Here is a 19,054-nt window from a genome sequence, read left to right as displayed (position 1 = left end):
ATCCACTCTCGACATCGCTCTTGATGCAACTCCTTACGGCGCTACAGCACGGTCCAAGGTGCAAGAGCTGCCTCCTCGCTTCGATGCTAAGCCGTAGCAGCACTACGGCAGTCCAGAGGTGGCCTTGCTCCACGGCCTGTGGGATGGTGAGGCATCCCCACGGCACGGGGCACACCGTGCCTGGACCCACACGGCAGGTGGGAGCACCCAGGACTGCCCAGGGGGGCACCCAAGAGCGTATGGGATGCTGCTGCCTCTGCAGACGCTGAGCTCTCGCTTGGCCCCTGGCAACTTCACCCCAGTAATGCAGCGGAGGCCAGAACCGGACACGACCCAGAGGAAAGAATTAATAGCAGTAAAACAAGCCAGGAGATTGGAGAAATCAGTGCTGAACCCGCTTTATTTAGCGAGGGGAGAGGTACGATAGCCCACAGCGACCTTATGCTAAGAAAACGTATTTCAGGACAAAGCAAATTGTAAATGAACCATATGTGAGCTCTCCCAGTGCTGCTGAGACAGTGATAGTAAGGCAGTTTATCCCCAAGAGCTTTCTCCTCCTCGGAGGTGTTGAGTTAGCTTGCAGTGACCTCCGCCTGACCTACACACAGAGCCTGCAAGTGCTGCGCAGCGGTCACAGCCAGGAAGCACTTCTCCCAAACAGTGCCCTTTCCAAACACCGCTCCGAAAAGCAACAGCCGAGGTGACCCAGGAGTCAGCCACCCATCCTCGCCCAGCACGGACCACGTCTCCCTTCACCCTTTTGAGGTTTCATCCATCTTCATTTGCTTTTTCTTGCTGCCATTTCCTCTGACTTTTCAAACTTGAGACACTGGTAGCTATTATTCATTCTCTTGTTTCTTAGCAGTTGCACAGCAAAGAGCTGCAGCTTACTTTCAGTAGCACATTAACGCTTATTTAGCCACTGCGTCTTATTTTAATCTTCGGGGTTTTTTTCTCCTCAGATATCAAAAGCCAGAGCACAAGTCCTTGAACAAAAGCAGGATTTACTGCAGCGTTCCAGGTGAGATTTCTAAGAGAAAAAGATCTCAGTGCAATTATTAAACGTCACTCTGTGCAGCTGTAAAACAACCCGCTAATGAAAATGCTGAATAGGAATGAAAATACAACTGAGGTATGAAGAGAGCAACTGCCCAGACCATTTGAGGTTAAACAAGTATGAACAAACATCTTCATTGTGATCCTCTTTTGTATATAAAAAGGGTGAAGAGGTGAAGCAACAGACCTTACTCCTTCCACCTCTAACAACGGTGTAAACACCACGCTTGCTCCCATTTTCGGCTATAACAGATCATTTAGCTTTGGGTGTCTCCAGTAGCTTCAGTCACCAACTTGCGAAACTGTGCAGCTTGGACTCCATTGGACATCAGTCTGAATAATCTTGTTCCCACATCTGGTTGAGAAAAGACTGATAACATAGTTTGATTTCATGGTGAGAAGGGGGAAAGTTGGCCCTTCTATCTCTTTTCACTCTTGGCTGGTTTGGCAGGGAAGGAGAAAAGGAGAGCGTGGGAAGAAGAGAACAAAAAAGGCTAAAAGAGTGGGCAAGATTCCTGGTAGCACACTGGCGTGTGGGATGATGTCCTCTCTTCTATGAACGGATCCCCAAACTTCCACGCTTGACCCCTCCTCAGTAAATGTAAGAAGTACCCAAGCACCTACTGACATGCATCCTTTATTGTTGTACCATAAGACACCAAACTGCCCGTGTACCGAATGCATACAAGCACACAGCTGGTGAAAAGAATCTATCATCTCAACAGCGAAGACTGAAAGAATCAGAGTTTTTACGTAAGAGGAAGAGATTAAATGACTTCCCCAGGGTTTCACTGAAAGTTGACAGCAGACAGGAGCTGAACCCACGCCTCCTGATTCATAGCTGTTTGTCTCAATCACAAGACCCTCCTTCCTCTTGTATGTTTTGCATTACCTAAGGTTATCAAGAGAAAGACTGCCTTGCCCTATTAAATCAGGAATTTAATGTTAAACCTGTAAATTTCTTAGAAAATTCAAATGTCTTGACTGAAAGGCAATGGGTTCCAAAGAAACGACAGCCCATTGCTCCGGAAGGATGCAGTCATTTGCTGTGCTGGCCATCCATGTTGAACCAAGATCAATTTAAATGGCAACAGGCTAGAGAAAGCAGAGTCTTTCTTAGAAAAGCCGCTGAAGGGCGTGTCTAGACCATGCAGCGCATCCTGCTGTAGAGGCCGCAGAATCCAAGCACGCTGAGTGTGGCACAGTGCAATGTCACCAGGGCCACAGATAGATCAAAAGAGCAATACAGACACATCAGTAGCTAAGTTAACAAGCTAAGCCACTGCTGAGCAAGGCATGCAAATTTAAATCCAGGGACACATTTATATTGTTTCTAAGGATATCGTTCTAAGGATACCTCAGTCACTGCTCATACTCTTGAAGGCCTCTGAACCTTGTTCCACTGTGCAATGCAAGCATCGTCTGAAAGAGCCCTTCTTGCTTAGCCAAGCCTGGGAGAAGTTATGATTGTGCTCCATAAATATGTCATGGGGTAACAAGCAAGGAAAGAAGAGAGCTATTTCAGTTAAAGATTTTCACACAAGAACAAAACTGACCGAACAAGTTCAGGCTAGAAGTTATTTCGTCTAAGAGGTGCAAGGTTCTGCAACACCACTAGGGCAAAAAGTTGTAGCTGGTGGTAGGATGGACATTGATCATTAATAAAACGATTATATGGTGAAGCTGCCATTCACAGCTGATGCCTAGGCTGAGGGATCAAGGATACCTCCTCTAGGCCCCCCTTTTCTAGGAAATCTTACAAGATATTTCTAAGAAAATATCACGGTGGGCTAAACATTGGGAATACTTCCAGAAGGATAATCTAGTAAAGTATCACACATACATTCTTCAGAGCAGACCATAAATAATAAAATAAAACAAAGGTTTCCACCCTTAGAGAAAATTTAGTCAAATGTGCAGTATATATGCGTGTGTATGCACAAAAATACATACTACTTTCAATATCAAGACCATCTTCAAGCAATCTCTCACACTTATAATGCATATATTTTATGTAAAACAGATGCATGTCTTTGGGGTAGGCTTTGTCTTTTGGTCTTGTATTGTGAACGTCCTTTTTAATTAAAACAGGAAACACAAATTTCCTTGTCTTGTTCTAAGCCCAAAGCCCACTAACACAAGCAGCTCTCTGCAGATTCAGCTGGAACCCTTTTAGCCTTCCACAATACGTCTGCTGCTTGAATTCAGGATCTCTGGACGGGTATAAATCAGTGTAGCTCCACTGAGCTGGGCCCAGTTACACCAGCTGTAAAGAAGATCAACCACTAGCTATGGCCCAAGTTCCTTAAACAAGTCCTGAAACTCAGTATCAGAAGATTACTATATTAGCAGTTTTTAGCATCTCCACCACTAATGAGCATAGAAGCGTCACCTTTGGATTAAGGTCACCCTACTATGTGCTGTGCCCATCATGGAGTGGGATGGAGAATAACTACATACAAAAAGCAGTGAATATCAAAAGTGGAGATTATCAAAGTGATCTAGAAGTGAATGGACGAAAAAAAGTTGAATATGAGCCGTAACTCAAAGCATTCAGACCTATCTAATTAAAATACATTTAAAAAACGGTGTTCCCCTTTCTTCCCCTCCCCAAATAAAGGCAGAAGCAAGCCTTTCCTTTACTGATGATGGAACTGATACCAAGTAGTATGCCAGTATTAAGTGAACTTTCTCCCCATCCATTTTTGTCGAGTTAATCTTGTCTGACTCGGACAGGATTAATAAAAATGGGCTGTTCAGTTCCGACAAACTAAAGCCTTGCAAATTTACGGACACAATTGCTTCAGGCTCCCCCTGCGGTTGATCAGATAGGGTGTCTTTTGAGGGGGCTCAAAGAAACACATTTTCACACCTGTCAGGCCTAGATTAATATCCCTGCTAATTGCACTTTAGGAATGGCCAATTAGTTCTAGTTATAGCAGCTTTCATCGGTAAAGGGGAGAAGCAGCCAGTTACCACCATCAGGACGTTTTGTTCCCCTGAAGAGATTTGTGTTCAAAACTGCTTGCGCCTCTGAGGCTTCCCTGCAATTCCCGCCGTACGCCACGGCAGTAATGCCTTTATCCTAGCTGCACATCTGCTTTAATGATGATGAAGACAGCAGAGGTGACCATGATCATAAAAAGAATATAAACTAATACTACGGTGAGATTACAGAAGCTAACACCCATTTTCAAACCCAAAGCAGTCTGCTGAAATTTCTGAATCATCTTAATGTTTTTTAGCCTTTTTTTAAAACTATTTTTCTAAGTTTTTGCTCAAAAGGGATACTACTTCATTTGTAATAAAATACTCCCCCCTCCAGGAAAAAAAAGCCCAATCCAGCCTAAGCCAATAATTTTGCTGAATTCACAAAACAGGGTTACGTAAAGTCCTGGCCTTGAAGCAGCAGCCCAAATACAGACACCCAAAGTGCCAATAATACCGCTGGAACGGTTAAAAACACAAGCCAGGGACCAAGGGTTATTCCAGCCATTCAAACATGGCAGGAAGGCTAGTTAATAAACACCAACTAACCCCTTCAATTACAGCAATAAATGGTTCAATTGGTTAAATGTCCACAGGTTCTGCCCCAAACACCACTGTGAACTGTTTAATTAGCAAACTCTTGCATCACTGGACAAACAGGCAGCGGCAGCTGGGGGGGACGCTGGGTCCAGGAGGAGGAGCAGTGCCGATGCCCCGTGCTGCTCGCCTTCGGCACGGCTCCTGCCCCCGCGACGGACCAGGAACTCTTTAAACAGCTCTTATGGGCCCCTAAACAGCGTTCACTCATTACTGCCTCTTCTACAAGACAGAATTAAGACTGTACGGGCCAAACAGGGATTAATCATCGCCTTTCTTTCCACATCAGTTTTCCGTATTTTGATAAGGTGTCCTGCAAATGACAGCTTCTCACCTGCAGCAAGATTAGATAGCCGGCTAAACAAGCCGGGTTATACTACACAAGAGATACCAGGAACCTGAAAACTGAACAGAACAGGCCGGCAGACTGAAGTCAGGAGGCCAATTTCTCAAAAATATTTAACATCCTAAACTTGGGAGTATTCTACTATGAGTTAAGAACAACCAAAGCCTTTTAAAATGATTTATAACCGAGATCACCACTGGCTACCAAGGGTATTCAGCATACATCAATGAGATAATGTCATCATAACTTTTAAAAAAGCATAACAATGCTGGTAAATATTACAAGACTTGGTATCAAAGCTGAAGTTATTTCTGGGGAATAAAGCATCAAGTTTAATTTGATCACTCAGGATCAAGGCAGAGTTTAGAGACTCACTGAAGTTGACTTCATTGGACTTTTGACCCCTTTGGTGAATCACTGATTTTGCATACTCCATTACTAAGTAAAAAATGCAAACTGATAAAGGAAAGGAAGAATTTTTAAAAATTTTATATTAGATCTATGTAAGAGATTTTTCACCTCTAAAAAACAACCAATCAGAGGAGACAAATATTTTCTGTTATGCTTATGCATTGAGAGCAAATTGCATTTCTCTGCTGAAGTTTTCTTTAATGAATTAGAGGTAAATTTATCACAGTCGGGAGCAAAATAAATACTTGAATGCCTGGGGAATGTTGCAAGTGATCACCGCCTGTCTTTCTGGCAAAAACATTTCTTTGGATGGGCGCCTTACCTAGAAATGTACATTCAGAACCAAATATTTGACAACACCGAGGAGTCCACCATCTGTATTTCTGCCTAAGAGCTAAAACTTGGATTATCAAAGATATGCCTGGGTATTAAATGGCACTACAGTCAGAGTTAGGCCACAAAATGCCTTCATGGACTGGAACTCAGGTTTTTTGAATTTTGTAGGAACCTACGAATGAAGAAAAATACACAAGAGTGTCAAAATGTGCCTACCCTTCATTCTCATTCATATTATCTAGTACAGAAATCCTTTGGGTATCCAGCTAGTCAATTAAATTAATTTAATTTAATTTCTTAATTTGTTGGGGGTGGGGGTGAGGACTATGTCTCATCCTCTGGAAAGATGCACAGATCGTTCTGTGCAGCTGAAGTCAGGACGCTCTCAGCTGAGCTCACTGGCTCCTGGGAATCCCTTCCAGGACAATTTCTTCTCCCAGGCCACTGCCAGAGAGCCACAGTGCCTGGCTCAGGCTTGAAGAACCTCCCCCAGGTACCTACCACAGGGGTCGAGATGCCATTCTGGGAAACTGGCATCGATACGTTGAGCACTGTACTACCTCTCATTTCACGACATAAATGGCCTTATTTGATTTGGCTTGCAGATCTTGCAGAGCAGAGCAATGCAAACTCCGAAATTTCGATTCACAGAAAGATTTCTGTTGACTTCAGCAGTCGCGGGATCAATCTGGTACTTGGTGTTCTGAATGCACGTTTTAATCTATACGATGCCAGACTCAACAGAGCAAATGTTGCAAGAGATGCTTTACTGCTAATAAATTACATCCGGCACCTCATGTTTGTACTCCGTCTGTTATACCTGTGCTTAATGTTGAAGAAAATAGCTCTGCTAAATCAACATCATTAAAGCTGTGTACTTGCTGGAGCTGCTTGCTGAATTTGGGATTTTAATATTAATGCTTCAAGGGCAGACAATTTAGAACTTTTCTCTTTCTTTTTTTCTGATATTTTTGTACTACTAACTGGATTAACACCTCTGATAGATTTTCAGGTGACATCAATTAGCATAGCCTCACTGAATTAAATAGACCCAAGCAATTCACACCATTAAGAATCCAGGGGGACAAGGCATGGAGAAAATAGAAACTAAAAATAAGAACAGAGAACACAACAGTGGCACTGATGTTCCCCCACATGGGCTTTTATTCTGGAGACAGTTTGCAAGCAGCTCATAACCTTCGTACTCCAGACAGGCTTTGGAATCAACGCTATGAGGCTGAAGATTCAGTATGAATTTTCCGTACAAGCACAGCACTTTAACTATTTGGAACGTGCACTGGAACTCATAAAACTACCATAAAACGGATGTTAGTGGGAAAAAAAAAAAAATCCAAAAATTGTATGCAAAAATGATTTTAGACTTTTTTACTTTAATCTGAAATGGTATTCATGATAACTTTGCCATGTTTAGATGAGGAATTCTCTAGCAAAATAGCCAAAATTACAGTTTTGTTTAACAGCCACAGAATAGATAGAGTCCAAAACACTCTTTCATTTCAGATTCCTAATTTCAGATTCACTTCAAAAGTTTTGATTTAAAATCTTAACCTTTCTGTACCCTAAACTATGTTCACAGAATAATTCATGAAAATAGCCCAGCGTGATTTTGTGTCTAAGAAAAAAGTCATCAGGTATTCACAAAACAAAATAATGTATGCTTCAAGACTGCCAATACTTCACTGATATTTTTAAAATATATGCTCATTGTTATTTCCATTCTCTGTTATATACCAATTCATTCACCATATTTAACGGCACTCATGCATGAATAGTCAGTCAGGAAAAAACAATTCTAACAAAATAACTTCAGGCTACAAATTAAGGTTTTGTCCTCTGAAAGTGCTTTTAAAAACCTAAATAAGAAAATATTTATTGCTATATATTTTGTGTGAATGAAATACTGTTTTAAACAATTATTACGTACTTTGGAAGCTTTCATAACATGATAACTAGAAAAATAACATTTACTATTAACTCAACTGGCATAGACTTTGTACAAGCAAAGTCAAATGAACTATACTGTTAATAAACAACAAAAGAACGAAAGAAAAAGTCATTCTCTGTTTTGTTTCATGTCACACTTTTAATAAAGTAAGTCACATGGAACTTCACTGAATTAAATATACTTACACCAATCTAAGGGTAATCTAAATGAAGAGGGAATGCAATGTATTAACAAAGAATTTTTTATCTATTCCATAAACACCTTAAACGTGTCAGATTTTAAACTTTTGCCCTGAACAGGGGCTTCTGTTGTCAGCAGTGGGTGCTACACAATTATAAATGTATAACTTAATTCAAAGTACACCATTTCATTTGTTTGTAGAGCTCGTTCATCAAAGGAGGAAAAGCTGCTCTCGAAAAATACCCTAAAAGAGACAATTTCTGAAATACTTAATGTGTACCCTACTAGCCATGGTCAAAAAGCTGAAACACCAACTTACTCTGCCTATAGCTCTGGAAGACCAAAATACATTGGGGTTTTGCCCTAGATGTGTTTTTGGCACCTTCCATGTTGAATTTTGGTTTCTACACTTAGGAAGGAATAATTTGCACATGCTAAACTACAACAGATTTGTGTTTGCAGTTAAAAAAAACAAAAAAAAAGAAAAAAAAGAGAGGGAATTACAACCCATCTAGAGCCAGTTTTTGCCTAACATTCGATAACTGTTGAGACTAAAGATACTACTTCACTCCACTTTTAAAGGGCGTAGAGGAGTCAAGCTGCCAATGCAATGCTATCGCTGCAAAACCTGCGTGTGGGTGAGAGCTCTCTGTCACGCACAAAACGTAAATTTTTGCCTTGGTATACGTAGTCAGTTCAGAAAACAAGGCTGTTGCCCACGTGACTTACAACCAGCAATTTCAACCAAGTCTTCACAGCCCGCAAGATACAAGCAAGATCCACAGAGTTTTGACTCACCTGATCTATTAGGTTTTGTACAGAAAGCTCAAAGTTTCAGCACTAGCTCGCCCCTCCACTCAGCGCACAGCGTATCTCCACACCGCAGCTTCCCACGTGAAAGCATGATCTTGCCTATTGCCCTCCCTTTTTCCAAGTGCAAAAGTGGAGTTACGCCAGCTATCCCGAGCAGCTTTATACTGCATCAAGCACCTGTTCAGACTGCGGCCAGTGAAAAAAAGCAAAATAACAGCTGAGTCGAGGTCAGCCCCCCTGTGAACTTCAGGACGTTTTCAGAGACCCCACCACCCTCATCCCTCCCATCTTTATTTGAAAATAGCAGCTCTCGTAAGGCGATGCCTTCCTTCCCTGTTTGGACAGGCAGTGAAAGCCATGGTGCGGCTCCACCGTGTCCTTTTGCAGCGCAAGCGGCGCCTTCCCAACCGGCACGATGCCTCCGGCTGCGGAAAGCGCAAGGCTCATCCCGCACCGGCAGCGTTTGTTTAAGGAGCGCAGGTTCAACATGGGCAGTTAACCATTAGCTAGCACCCATCCAGCCCGTATTGCATTGCGCATCCTTGCTAACACGCTCTTGAATGAAGCGCTGTTTTTGGGCAGCCACTTGGGTTAGTCAGTCTTCTCCACGCACCCTTAAATGGTAACGCAAATTGGCACAGCGCCAAATACCGTGACACTGGCTGAGCGAGGCTCAGATGTCAGCTGCACGTTTGCAGAAACGACGGCTGCCAAGCACTTCACTTACGCAACTCAAAGGCTGTTACATGGACCAAATCCTGCCCAGAAGGATGCCGCAGGCACTAAGAGCTCCAACTAGAGGTCTGCGAATTTAACAAACATCCCTAAAACCAGCCCATACCAAAGAGGTTTCATTCCCATACATTCACCAGTAAGCAGTTCAACTACGCAAGCTTAAAAAAGTAGGTGTCTTCCTAACCAAAAAAAAAAAAAAAAAAAAAGTGGAAAGTTACCACACTTCTTCAAATCTTTTTTTCTAGAGTCTCACAAATTACTCCTGCTGGTCAAAAAAACTACTTAGTGCTGCCATTGTTTTCTATTAATCTAAATTGTGACAAAAACTTTAATTGATAACAATACCTGGTCACATCATATCGATTATTTTGTCAAACCTAAAGCAAAAGACTTATTATTTTGAGCTTTTATTACAAAAGCGTCTAGAAGCCACGAGCCAGAGCCTTGCGCCAGGCATCACATAAACACATAGCAAGAAACTTCACCCCCTCCAAGAGTTTCAACCAGAGAGAGGAGGGAGGCACAAAGTGAACGAAGGGAAGGGACATTATCATCACTTCTCAGGACAAATGGAGGCTGTATTGGGGCTTAGAAAGATTAAGCCCCTTCTCCTGCAACTTTAGACTTAGGAAGACAGCTATTCATGTTATGCTTACCAGTGCCGGAACTGAAGCAAAAGAGATCGTCAAAATTCATTAATTTAGTCTAAAACAGAAGTAGGAACTGAATCTTCATCCCTCATGTCCTACCCACTCACTATTTTAACATCAATTTTACTCCATTTTACACCCATACACCCTTCTTCTCGTGACAGTTGGTGCTACCCAATATTCCTGGTTTTTATTAATGCAAGATCCAAATCTAGTGCCTAGCTTTTCAATCTTTGTAGCACAAATAAGATTAATTTTTAATTTTAGGGCCCTGATTCAGCAAAACATTTAACTACGTGCTTAATTCTATCCCTATTCAGTAAAGTACTTAAGTATTTGCTTAATTCTCATTTACTTGAACATGTGCTTAAAGCTAAGCCTCTTCTTAAGTACTTTGCTGAACTAGGGCCTAAACTGTGACCTAGGAGCCAGCAGGAAAAAAAAACAGATCAATAATGTCAAGCGTTATTTCCTCACAGATACTAGGGAAGGGAAAAGATGAAGAAAAAATTAAAATCATGCTGATTCAAACAGTACAGTTGCTTTATGGGAAGAAAAGATTTTTTTTTTAATCCTGCTAAGAAATACCTCTTTAAAAAGTCCTTCCTGCTTACTTATGTTTATGAACATACATAATAGCATTTTTTTGAGCCAGCCACTCACTTTCAGTTACCTGACAGGAATCTTAATTTTATACTTAATCATCAAGTACCTAGCTTGAAAAAACTTAAATTTAGAACAGAATCCAATGTAATGAGTACACTGGAACAGAATTCAGTTTCACACTGCTTTAAGACAAAACTAATGGAGAAATTGGGGCAATTCCAAGGAAAGATAGTGGAGTACCAAAGTCTAGGAAGGAACTGCTGGAGCTTAGCTGTCACCAAAAGAGATCACGCAGACACTGTAATACATTCCCCTGCAAAAAGGTTTCATCATGGGTAAATCCTTGGGTCAGCATGGGGATCATTACAAGAGTAGACTCCAAAAAGCCCTTGGAGGGGTTGGAGAAAATGTGCTTACATGATATCTTAGGTTAAGATAGTAGAGAAAACAAAATATTATATGATTTCAAAAAAGACAAATATATTTGCTAGTGGTTTATTTTCTTATGTATTCGCCTGCCCTACCCTTATGACCCTCAATCATTCAATAAAGCATGTTTCTCCAGTGATAAGATCCTACACTGACCAAACATGCTCTCTTTACTGCAGGTTCACTGTTCAAACTAAAGCCACCTCGCCTGGTTCAAGGATATCAATATCAATTCAACTGACAAGGCCATAAAAAATGTGGAAGTTACAAGTCAGGAAAAATAGCTGCAAACGAAACATAGACATATGTTCTGTTTCTGCCAAAAATGCATCTCTGTAATTTCATTGGCAAAAAGCTTGGTTGAGCCCAAATACTAAAATTAGACACATAGTGGTAAACATGAGAAACACGTTTTACTATGCGTGCACCTACGCAACAGGGACAGAGTGCCAGAGGACACCTCCCACACTCAGAGGGGGCCATGCTGGTCCTTAGCTTTCTGCAGGGACCAGGATCCTTCCGCCAAATAGAGACCAAAAACTTACGTGCTACTGCCAAGTCTTTTATGCCAACTGCTGCTTGCTCGTTCCTTAGGAATCGTTGTTTCTCTATAGCTGGGGTCACTGTTTTTATCTGCCTTTTGATTTCTAGCAAACAGGAATGGTATTTAATTTTTGCAATGCCTATCTTGCAAGGACTTACACATATGCTTAACTTAATGCCCTGTGAATGGTTCCACTGAAGCCTGAATTATGGTACATAAAGCTAAAACATATGCCTAAGCGCCTGCAGGATTGGGGCCCAAAAACCTGAGCATTCACTAGTTATTATCCTTTTGATGAATCCATCCCAATATAATGATGGATAAAAGTGTTTATAAAAAAAAGCTTTGAAGATGAGAAATACTGCATAAGTACATGTGCGGGGTAGGGGAAGCGGAAAGGGAAAAGGGATAGAGACACAGATTGCATTGACTGTCCTGATGCTTGCCATAGAAACCACACATCATTATTAGCAGCTGCAGGATTAAGAAGCCTATATAGTTGAGGAGGTTTCTCATATTTTGGACAAGCATGGCCAGACATTAGACTACGCAATTTCTCAGTTTCTACCTCAGTTTAGCCTTTGAAAGGAAGATACACAGTACCCCATGTGCACACAGTATTCCTTGCAAGGTCCTGCTCTGATAAAATATCCTTGCTCACAACCAATTTTGCGTGAAAAAAAACAAGAAACGTAAAATGATAAAAGAGTTCTTACCTAACTGGAAAATCTCCCATCCTATCTCAAAAATGCATGAAATGAATGAACGAACTCTAAGGCAGAGGAGAAGAAATTTTAGCCCAGTAAAACGTGAAATGTCTTTAACCCAAAACACTCTAAAACATGCCCAAAACACTCTAAAACATGCCCAAAGATATTTTGTTCATCTTTCAGCTGCCTTAACGACATTTGCAATTTTAGCAAGTATAGAAACTGCTCAGAATGTTTTGCCATATTTGCCTTATTTTGTCATCAAGCAGACTTCTGCCTACAATTGTCATTATAAAAGAATATTCAAGGTAGTCAGCATTTGTCTTGCTTATTTAGGAGTAGTTCAGATCTCCGTAAAATCCTTCTGCCCTACAAAAAGGCAAAAGGGTACGTATATGCACGCTTACATGCGTGGATTGACACCACTCATCCTTTATCCCTGTTAGATGTAAAAAATGCTTCATCACAACTGTGGATTATAGAAATCACTGCAGATACAGCAGAGAGTTGTCACTTCTGTATCACTACTACCTGCGACAAACAGAATTCACTGTCGCTCTCGTCTCTTCACTTGCCTGTTGATGGAAAAACACAGCCCGCTATCAAGCACATACTCACTTTTCCCCTCCAGACGCTCCTAATGGTATTTGATCCCCACAGCACTTGAGAGAGTTGAGCATTCGCGGAGCGCCTTTCCTCTTTGCAGCACAAAGGCCACTTACACTGTTTTCTCACTCCCAAACGTGGCTCTCGAAGCCTCCTATGTCAACAGCGATATCAGGAGTTCACGTGACACGGCCTTTGTCTCTCTCCTGCCACTGTGGCAGTGGTCATGGCCAACGATTAAGACAGAGGATCGCAAAGAGATGAAAAATGTTTAATCTGTATGCCAGTTGTCAAAAGGGCAGGAAAGGTCACCCCGCACTTTCCTTCAATCATACTTGGAGCTAGGTACCTGCCATTCCCTCCTGAACTACCAGGGCTGTGAAGTTATGAAATATTTTCTAAAAAAAAAAAAAAAGAAGCTGGATCACTTGCCTACCGGAGCTGTAATGATTATTGCGATTACACTGAAAGACCACATTGGTCACTGCAGTGGCTATACGTCTTTGACTGCAGAAAGCAAGCCCACCTCAATACAGATACAATACGTGTACCAGCCTCCTGCCTCCAGCCGGGCTGAATGTCAGGCTAATCAGTTTGATCTGACAGATTTTAATTTAATTAATTAAGGCTTTTCTGAATGGACTTGATTAGCGCTCCATAGAGGACTCTCTTGTGGAAAGAAACCCTATCAGGATAAGCACTAATGCTTTTCTCCTCTCTCACAATGAGAAGTTTCTTGAGTTAGGATTTTTTACATCATTAATAAAAGTACCTCCTAAACACATAGCATATGATGCTTGTGAACCTTGACACCCATTAATATTAAATTAATAGTCTCCTACAAACAAACAGAAAATTCCCATGTCTTTCTGCAAGCAATTTTGCTACTTTGCAATTATTCCCAACTCCAGTGTTTCAAATATGACCACTTACTGATTTATACAACAACATGCAGAATCTAGATGCAAAACATTTTGACCACTTCCAATCAACTTTTTCAGAGTGGTATCTTGTACAAAAGTTGGAAACACAATTTGTAGAAATGAGTTATTAACACTGTGAGAGGTCAATCTGTCTTTCTCCCCCCAAGGATTTGCGTAAGAACAAAGACTATTTTTGTTCCATAGGATTTGACTGAGATTTTTTTTGGCCAGTGTCATTTAACATCCATTCAGTACTTTATGATTTAAGGGTTACCCATATGATTCAAGAGCAGCACATTCTTACTACCTAAGGCCACATTAACTCTTCAAAGATGTAGTTGTTTTGAAAGTGTTCAATACGGGGGGAAAAAACCCCTTTGTCTGCATAGAAGCAATAGTGCAACTGAGTTAAAAGGCATCATCTCTCTTCCTATGCCACATGTGTGATCTGCAAAAGTCCTGAAGCTGGAAATTCCCTGATGCAGATAAACGGCAAACAATGCTCACCCTCACCCTGCCTACAGGAGATGCATCACACAACCTCTGCAACTACGACGGTGTTCCTGTGCAAGGGATGGGCTACTCAGACAGAACGGTATCTAGGCAGAGCTGGCTCAAGATCTTGCAGCACTTGAGGGCAAAAATTCACTTTTGCTCTGCTCATCCCTTAAGTAATGAATTTCAGTGTTGTGGTGGCAACAGAGTGGTTTCCAGGGCATGGAGGAGTTTCCCTCTCCTTCCACTTCCTGAACTATCCATCTTCTTCACCTGGAATCCCTTTCTCCAATCCAACTTCCTCGGAGTTCAGGATGAACATGTTGCCCCCACTTAGCCATCTCAGTGTCGAAACCTTCATTCCCACTTCCACTTCATTCTCCTTCTCCTTTCCCCACGAGCCCCAGTTCACCCCCCTATCCTCCTTAGGCTGCAAGAGGAGAAAAAGAGGACGGGGTGGCATCTCTCCTTCCTGAGGAAAGAGGGGGAAGGGATAAGGTAAAAGGATAGGGATGGGTGAGAGAGCCAAAGACCAGCACAGCTTTCTACTCCTGTTGCTGCCAGGAGTTGAGCGAGCTCTCCTGCCCACTGTCCCATGCTTCCTCGCATTTTTCTCAGCAGAAACTGCAGGATGAAAGGGTTGTGCAGCAGAAAGCAAGGATCCGACCGATCCCTATCCACTAAAGCTCAGTAGCAGTCAGGACCCCAGTAATCGTAGGCTTCCACCTAAGTTGTCTACGCTACAGGTCAGCTCCGTATGCACGATGCCAAACGCAGAGTCACCTCCGAATCCCCATAGTGGGAAGGTATCCCACAACTGGAGACAGACACATCTAGCGTGCCCAAAATACCATCTCCTGCAGCTAATATTAACTACCACTGTTATCACAGCTAACCAAATGCATGTGCGCTTCAGGGGCCTATTACAAAATGACACAAAATTCTAAGTTTACAAATAGAAGCACTTGTTGAGAAAGGTTATTTTTAATCATATTTACAGGAAGGGCATCCTTGACTAGGTGAAAAATATCATAAAAGTGCAGGTAACTTATAACTAGTTTAAATTAAATTTACCTTGAAAAATAAGCTTGTCTCAGTCTTTTTCAGCTTACCTTGCATAGTAGGAAGAAAGTGGACTTCTCTACCTACTTTTCCTAACTCCTGTTTCTCCTCTGGAAAAGTCTTTGCAGGTTTAATTTAACAGTCAATTGAGCTACACAGATTCTGAATTCAGCTTCAGAGGAAGTAGCAGTGGTCTTGTTGAAAGGATGCTAAGAGCTCAGGTACTGAATAACTGCTCTTCCATCTTCCCAAAACTTCTTTTTCCTCTGAAGCCAGAGTGGTCACTCAAGACACTCGATCTTAAATTCTCAAATCACAATAAGCCCTACAAAATTTATTCTGATAAAGACTGAACAGGGGAAGGGGACTCTAATGTAGGAATATACTGTACTTAGAATAGAGCCATAATGAAGGAGTTTAAAAAAAAAACAATAGGAAAAGGAGGCAAAAAGAGCAGAGCAAGAAGCTAGAGAGAAGATTAAGACACAAAGGAATCTGAGGGAGAGAATGAATGGGATAAAAAAAAGAGGTAAGGCTGATGTCCTCCAAAGAAACAAAAGATCCTGAAAAGGAGAAAACAGGGTTAACAGATACTTTATAAAAGACTAAATGAGAAAAAGAAAGGAAGAAAGAGAAAAGGCCACTAACATTTTTATTCCATGCCCCTCTCTTTTGGATATATATTTTTTCATTTTATTTTCAACATACCTCTTATGCTATACGTCTCAGGAAAACCCTATACTTTGCCAGGTCAGCACCCATTTTTTATAGTGGCTCAATAAACACAAGCAATTCTAGCTCATCTGCTGGCCAGTCAGAATCCAGCAACCCCAAATTTTCCGTAGAATCTCACAGCTTTCTGAAATTCAAATTCATTATTCTGAGCTTTACTATGGTACTAAAGGTCTTAAGCCAACTACTAAAATCTTTTCTTTGTATTGAGATGAGATGTACATGTTGATGTACAAATTCCACTATCAAAAACATACTAGTAGGCAGCATCTATTGAGATTTTATTCTCATATCTACATTCTGGCAGAAAACATAAATTGTCTGGCTAAAGTGTAATTTTGGCTAGTAATTTCTATACAAACATCTGCTTTGGGATTTCCAGTATGGGATATTTTATAAATCCTCTGAGGAAAGAAGGGAGATAAACAAAGAGGGAAATGATTTGCCTTCCACTCTGTAGGAAACAAAAAAGGGCTCTGCTGAATAAATTATACAAACAAAGATCTGTTGCAATAAAAAAGATGCATCCAGGAAGAAAAAAGAATTCAGTGGGACTGACCTTCAAGTTCCCTCTACTCTTTCATTAACTGTCCACTGAGGTGATCCCTGGCCAAATACGGGCAATTCAGAGCCTGTCACAGAATTACAAGATGAATTAGGGACTGCTGCCACAAATTTACTGCTACCAAGGCCTTTGCTGATTAAATTTTCCCAGACTTGAAAGCAATTTCACTGGAAACACTCTTAATGTGGCCCCAGATCAGCATCAGGACAAATGAGGAAAGGCCATAACACTTTTCCCTTCAAACTATCATGTGATTTTTTTTCTCCTGTGTGACTGATAAGCAAATAAATACAATTTAAGTCAGCGTGACATGAAAGAAAATCCCCAGATCTACATGCTCACACGGATTGTCTGCATCCTAAAAAAACATCCCAGAGGAATCTCACACAATTTTCAGTTTCCTTCAGGAAAAGTGACCCCTGTGTTTTCTCTTAACATCTGAATTGCAGAGCTTATTAAATAACTTGAATTATCATGCTAAACAATTACCGACTCACAGTGAAATCAACTGAAAAGCTAAAGCAGTGGAGACTGTATACAGATATGCACGCTACAGGTGAGTAACTTCACATGCATGAGTAGTGTCACTGCAGTCAGTGGCATAACTCTTGTGCATAACTATTTGCAAAACTGGGGCCTCCCATTGTAAACTCACTGAGGCAGAAACCAGATCTTATCTGTCTGTAAAGCACCTGGCAGTGCACCTATCTCTGCCACTACATAAATTAATTATTATTAGCATCTGATTTTTGTCAGCTCCAGCATTCTCCCCTAACCTCAAACACTAATTTCCCCCCCCCCCCTCCCCCGAGGGATGTTTTGTACAGTGGATAATAGTAAAACGTACCTGGATATTTAACTGTTCTAGGATTCAATATATAATTGCATTAAATATTGCAATACAAGATGAACAAATGTGTAAGACATTTGAAAAGTTTCTGAAGTCTGAGGTCTGGGTGCGGTAAGGGAATACTTAAAGGGTGAAAAATATACTGAATTCAAATCCTGAAACACTTTGACCTTTAAACGGAACCTTCCTCCCCTCCTCAGGTTTAAGATAAGTTCAGCAAACAAAATTTCACCCTGGGCTTGATACATAATCTGCTAAACTACTGAAGAAATAAACAAACACTTTTTCCTTAAAAAAATCTCGGCATAATTTTAGGAGAGAGACAGACCCCATTACTTATGGTGTAATGGTGATGGTATACACATACAAACCTACACATGAGGTAAAGCACTCTATCTTAGATTTTGATTAACAGGAAATACAAACTTAAAAAGAAAGAAACAGTTGTGAAATACCAGCCTGAAGATAAGGGACTCTTAACAAGATGACTTTTGGTCATCTGAAGAAAAGAATAGTCGTCTTTCTTAATCATTTCAGACTGATTGCTTCAGCTTGGTAATCTCACATTTCAATAGCTTTTTACTGCTGATTCTAGAGAAACTTTGGGCCTAAATCACAGAGGCAGAGGAGACTCAAAGTGCTGATCAATTTATCCAGCGCTTTTAGTGCACTACCGTTAACGATTTTTAAAAGTTCTCCTGCTTTTTCTTGCATGATCAGAGCGCTAGCAGATTTTATTCTCTGTGGCAAAATCAGCAATGATCAAATGAGCGGGAAGACAAAACAGAAATATAGTGGAATACAGGGTTTTTTCATGACAAGAAAAAACAGATTTGAATAGAATATTTCCCAAAGCTACTGCTAAGCAAACCTTATTCATCAAGATAGCAGTTGACTTCGATGTATGTATTATCATTCGGTGCTACTCTTTTTCTGCCTCTGCTTTCACTTCTGCTCTCTTTACGAGTGAACTATTTAGACAGCTCCTTCAATAGCCACAAAATTCTCCAACGAGCAGTGAGACCCAATCATATGCAACAGACACAAACTAAACTGAAACACTGAAACGGAGAAAAACAAACACAACCAATTAAAAAAATAAGAAAAAGGAGTATTCATTCACTCATTCATTTAGATAAAACAGAAGTCCTAACTCATTAATCACACGCCAGCAAAGACATTAGTTTTAACTGTAGTCACAAAGACTTGGATTAAATTACGTATTATAGAAAAGGCTGTCTCATTAAAAAGCAAAAAAAAAAAGGCATGTTTTTGATTCTTGTCTGAGGCCCACTTGAATATATACACAAGAGCTCTTTATCTGCTACCTTATGACACCAGTATTTAAAAGCTATTTTTATTTTATTGATCCATAAACCACAAGAGCTCTACAAGTCAGTTTCTGGTAGTACATTTTTCATCAGTTCTTAGCTGGGCCCATGAAAAAAAAATAC

General features: G+C 40.9%; 1 protein-coding gene across 6 annotated transcripts in view; it reads right to left on the bottom strand.

Moving 5' to 3' along the window:
* The window catches only part of PRDM1 (PR/SET domain 1), a 104,192-nt gene that overhangs the window by 46,793 nt on the left and 38,345 nt on the right, over positions 1-19,054 (bottom strand). Inside the window, exons 1-2 of one of the 6 annotated variants that reach the window (XM_068937924.1) lie at positions 12,986-13,092; positions 12,374-12,429 (exon numbers count right to left, since the gene is read on the bottom strand). The exons of 3 other annotated variants lie outside the window; for them this stretch is intronic. The gene's annotated coding sequence lies outside the window, so the exon portion shown is untranslated. Of the gene's footprint in view, positions 1-8,678; positions 9,152-12,373; positions 12,430-12,985; positions 13,256-19,054 lie in introns of those variants that run through there. 2 more of the 6 variants (XM_068937918.1, XM_068937923.1) reach the window with 2 other exon arrangements.

The sequence above is a fragment of the Struthio camelus genome, chromosome 3 (genome assembly GCF_040807025.1).
Source record: "Struthio camelus isolate bStrCam1 chromosome 3, bStrCam1.hap1, whole genome shotgun sequence".
In the NCBI taxonomy this organism is placed as follows: Eukaryota; Metazoa; Chordata; class Aves; order Struthioniformes; family Struthionidae; genus Struthio; species Struthio camelus.
The sequence above is the reverse complement of the archived record's forward strand: the minus strand, read 5'-3'. Positions and strand labels throughout refer to the sequence as shown.